Consider the following 6,536-nt stretch of genomic DNA (forward strand, 5'->3'; position numbering starts at 1 on the left):
CTTTTAAAAACAGCAAAGTGCAGAGAAAATAGAAGACAGACTCCTCTGAGCAAAGCCACTCCATTCTTCAGGTAATTACCCTCCCACTGAAATGCATTTCTCTGCTGTGCTGTGTGTTGGCTGTGAGGGGCAGGAGCTCTGCTCCCGTGCTGCTGAGGAGTCAGCTTTTCTGTGTCAGGGCTGCTCTTTTTTGGGATAGAACTCACTTTTATCACTGCAAATTGGAGGAACCTTGGCACAGGACGTGGAAAGGGCTCCTCTCTCTGTGCCTTAGTGCAGTCAGGAGAGCTGCAGCGCCCATTAGTCTTTTTCCTCTCTGCCCTGTGTTTTCCCTTGTGCTGCCTTGAAGATGACTTGACACACAAGTAACTCCTGAAAAAGCATCTGGGCCGTAAGTCAAGCAGGACAGTCCTGTTGCAAAGGGCCCTTCTGCAGACTGTGCTCTGTGCCACCCTGGAGATGGAGCTGTCCTGGACAAAGCAGGACACAAGTCCTGCTCCAGAGAAGCAAAGGGAACAGGATGACAACAATCAGAATATCAGACCAATCCAGGGCTGCGTCATGGGCTCGTCTTTATTGCAGGAGCCGTGGCGGCCGGGAGGCTCAGGCCCAGCGGCCGCGCGGCGGATCAGAGCCGGCCGGGCTCAGCCACGGCGGCGGCCGCGCGTCCCGCGGCGGCGGCTGCGCGTCCCGCGGCGGCGGCGGCTCCTCACGGGCCGCGGGCGCCTGGGCTGCCCGGCCCTGCGGGCTCTCTTGGCTCGGCGTGGGCCCCGGGAGTGGTGGCTCCTGCTGCGGCTCCTGCTGCGGCTCCTGCTGCGCGCTCTGCGGCTCCGGGCCCGGGCCATGCTGCCGCTGCCCGAGCGTGCTGCTCAGCCGCTGCCCGCACTGCCGGCTCCCTGCCCCCGGCCCGCTTTTATAGGGCTGCTGGGGCCGGGCCCTTTGTGACAGCGCCACCTTCTCTGGCCCATCCACGCTCTCGGGCACCTTCTCTCAGCACTGACGTCACCAGGGCTGCACCCGCCGCGCTGCGCGTGGGCTCCAGCGCAACGATGGTGCTGACCACAGGGCATCCTACAGGGACCGCAGGGGAAAAAACACCACGACACAGCAACAGAAAGGATTGTGCAGGGCACCCGTCTTTTCTTTCTAAGCTGCTCAGGCCAGACTGAAAAAGCCCAGATGCAGCCAAGAGAGATTCAGGGGACCGGGTGGACACTGAGGGACACGAGGGGATGCTCCTGGTGAGTGCTGGAGCCGCCCCAACCACGGGCTTTAAACATTCCCCAGGGAGCTCAGTGACCAGGATGGGCAAACAGAGCCTGGGCATCAGCCAGGGCCTGGCACAGCAGCTTGTGCGGCAGGCGGCACAGGCAGGGCGAGCAGGGAGGACGGGCAGGCAACGATTTCAGTCCAGCATCTGACACCGTCTCCCACAGCATCCTGGCCACAAAACTGAGACAGTGTGGGCTGGATGATCAGGTGGTGAGGTGGGTTGTGAACTGGTTGAAGGGAAGAAGGCAGAGAGTGGTGATCAGCAGGTCAGGATCTAGTTGGAGGCCTGTGACTCCCGCAGGGGTCGGTGCTGGGACCAGTACTGTTCAGTCTCTTCATTAATGACCTTGCTGAGGGAACAGAGGCACTGTCAGCAAGTTTGCTGACGATACTAAACTAGGGGCAGTAGCTGCCAGCCCAGAGGCTGTGCTGCCATTCAAGCAGACCTGGACAGGCTGGAGGGTTGGGCAGAGAAAAATCTCATGAAGTTCAACAAGGGCAAGTGTAGAGTCTGGCATCTGGGCAAGAACAACCCCATGTACCAGTACAGGTTGGGGAATGAACTCGGAGAGAAGTGTAGGGGAAAGGGTGCTGAGGGTGCCAGTGGGCATCAGGATGAGCATGAGCCAGCAATGGGCCCTCGTGGCCAAGAATTCCAATGGCATGTTGGGGTGGATTAGAAGGGCTGTGGGCAGTAGTTGGAGAGAGGTTCTGCTCCCGCTCTCCTCTGCCCTTGTGAGACCACATCTGGAATATTGTGTCTGCTCTGGGCCCCTCAGTTCCAGAAGGACAGGGAGCTGCTGGAGAGAGTTCAGCACAGGGCCACAGAGATGATGAAGGGAGTAGAGCATCTCCCTTGTGACGAAAGGCTGAGGGAGCTGGGTGTCTTCAGCTTGGAGGAGAGGAGACTGAGAGGTGACCACAGGAATGTTTACAAATCCATCAAGGGTGAGTGTCAGGAGGATGGAGCCAGGCTGTGCTCAGTGATGACCAACGATAGGACAAGGGGCAATGGCTACAAACCGGAAGAGAAGAGGTTCCAAAGAGACACAAGGAAACACTTCTTCCCTGTTGAGGTGAGGGAGCACTGGAAGGGGATGCCCAGATGGGCTGTGGAGGCTCCTTCTCTGGAGACATTCCAAACCCACCTGTGTAACCTACTCTAGTTAGTCCTGCTCTGGCAGGGGAGTTGGACTGGATGAGCTTTCGAGGTCCCTTCCGACCCTTAAGATTCCGTGTAACTACAAATAAGTGTGAGGCACTGGTGGCAAGGGACTTGGATGAGCAAGCTCCAGAAAGCGAAACCCCAGCAAACAATTCACCATCAGCTGCTCCACCAGCAACAGGTAATGGGCACCGTAGAAAGAAGCGACGGGTGCTCATGATGGGTGACTCATTACTAAGAGGCATTGGGTGGTGGTTTAGCCCAGGGCCCACCAAGTCATAAAATCACTGCCCGTCCCAAACTGGACAGGAGAGAGAGAGAGAGAGATAACAAATGGCTTGTGAGTTCAGATAAGGATGGAGAGATCACTCAGCAATGAGCATCACAGGCAGAACAGAAACAACTTGGGGAGAAAAAGGTGTGATTTATTAAAGGAACAATAAGAGCAGGGAGGTGAGAAATAAAACCATCTTAAAAAAACCTCCTGCCACCCCTCCTCTTCCCAGGACTCTCCTTCCATGCCCCCCCAGCAGCGCAGGGGATGGGGAGTGGGAGTTGGGGTCAGTTCATTATAGATGCACTTTGATGCTGCTGCTTCTCAGGGGGAGGCCTCCTGACACTTGCCACTGCTGCACTGTGGGCTCCCTCCCACGGGAGACAGTCCCTCCCCAACTGCTCCAGCGTGGCTCCTTGCCGTGGGCTGCAGCTCCTCCCCAACTGCTCCAGCCTGGGGCCTGCCACAGGGGCAGCTCCTCACTCCCTGCCCCAGCGAGGGTCACACATCAGGAGAGCAGTCCTTCAGGGACAGACTGCTCCAGCCCGGATCCATCACAGGCTCACAAGTCCTGACAGCAAACAGGCTGTGTCGTGGTGTTTTTTCCCTGCGGTCCCTGTAGGATGCCCTGTGGTCAGCACCATCGTTGCGCTGGAGCCCACGCGCAGCGCGACGGGTGCAGCCCAGGTGACGTCAGTGCTGAGAGAAGGTGCCCGAGAGCGTGGATGGGCCAGAGAAGGTGGCGCTGTCACAAAGGGCCCGGCCCCAGCAGCCCTATAAAAGCGGGCCGGGGGCAGGGAGCCGGCAGTGCGGGCAGCGGCTGAGCAGCACGCTCGGGCAGCGGCAGCATGGCCCGGGCCCGGAGCCGCAGAGCGCGCAGCAGGAGCCGCAGCAGGAGCCGCCGCTCCCGGGGCCCACGCCGAGCCAAGAGAGCCCGCAGGGCCGGGCAGCCCAGGCGCCCGCGGCCCGTGAGGAGCCGCCGCCGCCGCAGGACGCGCAGCCGCCGCCGCGGGACGCGCGGCCGCCGCCGTGGCTGAGCCCGGCCGGCTGTGATCCGCCGCGCGGCCGCTGGGCCTGAGCCTCCCGGCCGCCACGGCTCCTGCAATAAAGACGAGCCCATGACGCAGCCCTGGGCTGGGTGTCCTTGGTGCTGGGGCTGGGCCAGGGGGGGACACGCCCTAGGGAAGAAGCCTGAAGCCGGCAGCTCGGCACTTTGGCACTTTGACAGTTGCATGGCAAGGGGATGGGGCGGGATGGGAGTGCCCAGGGAGAGCCCCAGGGCTGATGGACAAGAGCTGCAACACAAGTAGTCTCACCGAAGGAAAAGCCTCTTTAGAGGAAGGCTGAGGGAGCCCTGGCACAGGCTGCCCCAGGAGCCTGTGGACGCTCCTGCTCTGCAGGTTCTCAGGCCCGGCCTGGACACCTTCCCGTGTGACCTGATCTAGTTGGGAGCTTTAGCAGAGGGCTTGCCTAGATGATCTCTAGAGGTCCCTTCCAGCTCCTACCACTCTGTGATTCTGTCACAGCTCCCACATCACAGGAGCTGGCAAGGGAGCACTTTGCTGGCTGACAGGCTCCCCTGGGACCTCTCTAGAGGAGTAGGAGAGCTGTGGCTGGGGGCTTTCTTCTGATCTGGGGCTCTTTAGTCTGGAGGGGACTGAGGGGGGATCTCATTGATAGTTACAAACGTCTACATGGTGGGTGTCAGGAGGCTGGGCTTTCCCTTTTTCCTGGTGTAGGCAGTGTCAGGACAAGAGGTCATGGAAAGAAGCTGGAACAACAAAAGTTCCATTGAAATGTAAGGAAAACAATGTTTCCCTGTGAGGTGAGGGAGCCCTGGCCCAGGCTGCCCAGGGAGGGTGTGGAGGCTCCTTCCTTGGAGCTCTCTGAACCTCTATGGACACGTTCCTGACAGAGATGGACCTGCTTTAGCAGGGGGGTTGGACTAGATGATCTCTGCAGGTCCCTTCCAACCCCACCATTCTGTGATTCCGTGATTCCCTGACCATGGCCAGCTTTGAAGAATGGCTTGTTCACGTCAAAGCTGGCATCACAAACCCAGTCACAAGGTGTCCATCCTACTCCTGTAGAGGGGTCCCACGGCAGCCTTTATTTGAGTCTGGGCTGAGCAGACTGACTGCACACGAATGAGGAGAGCTCCCACCTTCGTTTTTCCTGTAGAATAAGCGTTCCTACTCTCCTCTCTCGGTCAAGCACTGGAGTCTGTTTTGCTCAGGACCGTCACTGGCAGCGATCCCTCCCTGCCCTTGTCTCCATCCACAACAACCTTGGTGATCTTTTTACTGCCCTTTCGCTGGGGCCTCTGCCATCCTAACGAGGGTGGGGGTGGATGTGGGCACCGAGCAAGAGACTGTCGTGCTGCTGCTGGGCTGGTTGGGCCAAACCACCACACACACACACCCCCCCTACTGCTCTCACCAGTTGCCCCCAACAGAGAACACTAAACCTGAGGACTTGTAGTTCCCACTCAGATGCTCTGGCATTCGGACCTCCATCTGTGCCTAGAGCAGAGAGATCCCTTGCCCTAGAAAGCACTTGGATGTGCAGGTATTGGGAAAGCAGGACAGGCTGTGGTGATCAGCTGCAAGGCAAGGCCACAGAAGTGGACTGATCAGCCCCCTGTGTACGTGTGACCTGCTTCTTTCAACCCCTTTTCTCTCTGTTTTCCTACCTCTGCTCCTCCAGAAACCACCTGATCTCACCCTTTGCCTTGGTTTGGTCCTTTCCTACACATCCCATGGCAAGATCCGCGAGGCAGCAGCAGCCATCCTGAGTTGCCACGGCCATGCTGGTGTAATAAATAATACAGAGTGTGTATTGATCATAATATAGAGTGTGTATTGATCATAATATAGAGTGTTTATTGATCATAATAAATATAGTATTTAAAATAATAAGAGTTTAAGAAAAATATGTGTTAGGTGTGACAAACTTAATATGGAGTGTTTTAGAGAGATAAGTGTTTTAGAGAGAGATAAGGTCAGCTCTCAGTTCTGTTTGTTTATAGATATCTAGGGGTGGACCGTGAAAATGGGCTATGGGGACACTGTGATAGTGCTTAAAAATAAGTAATCGAGAGGGAACAGGAGTACTGCTGGACCCCAAAAATGCCCAAATTAGGAATACCGGGACATCCGATCTACAGCAAATGCAGAGGAAAACGGACCAAATTGGGAATATCAGGACATCCCATCTACAGCAAATGCAGAGGAAAAAGAACTTTAAATCCTAAGGATGACCAATGAAGATCTCCGACGTAAAAGCTGGACATTTCGGAACCCAATCATGGACTATGTTCAGGCGTGTGGACAGCATTGAAATCTTATATAAGGCGGGAAATAGAAGGCCAAAGTGTGCCGTGGCGGAACTACTGTGTTTCCCTGGTCACCCAGCGCTGTTTTGCTCATTTGCCGCTTGCTAAATGTCTTTATTTTATGTTAAACATTAATTAATAAATTCCTTTATAGAAGAAAACAGATGTGACAACTTTTTCGTCCGTAACAGATGTAGATTCAGAATCTCTCAGCTGTCTGCCACTGGTCCCCCCTGCTCTGCTGGCTCCAACTAATGATAATTTGGCTTATGTGTTTGTTTTAACAATAGGTTCTTAATTCTCTTATTGACAAATCCAAAATGTCATACAAAGAGAAATGGATAATCTGAAGGGCAATATATTTGTCAGCATCCGTTTCCGTTCCCAAGCACCAATAAACTGCTGAACCTAACAGTTTGCTACACTGTCTCCTTCTCCTCACACCTTCCGCTGCCCGGGCCACTTTTCCCACCTTTCCCCTTCATTCTCGC

Source organism: Colius striatus (assembly GCF_028858725.1).
Source record: "Colius striatus isolate bColStr4 chromosome 17 unlocalized genomic scaffold, bColStr4.1.hap1 SUPER_17_unloc_3, whole genome shotgun sequence".
NCBI lineage: Eukaryota > Metazoa > Chordata > Aves > Coliiformes > Coliidae > Colius > Colius striatus.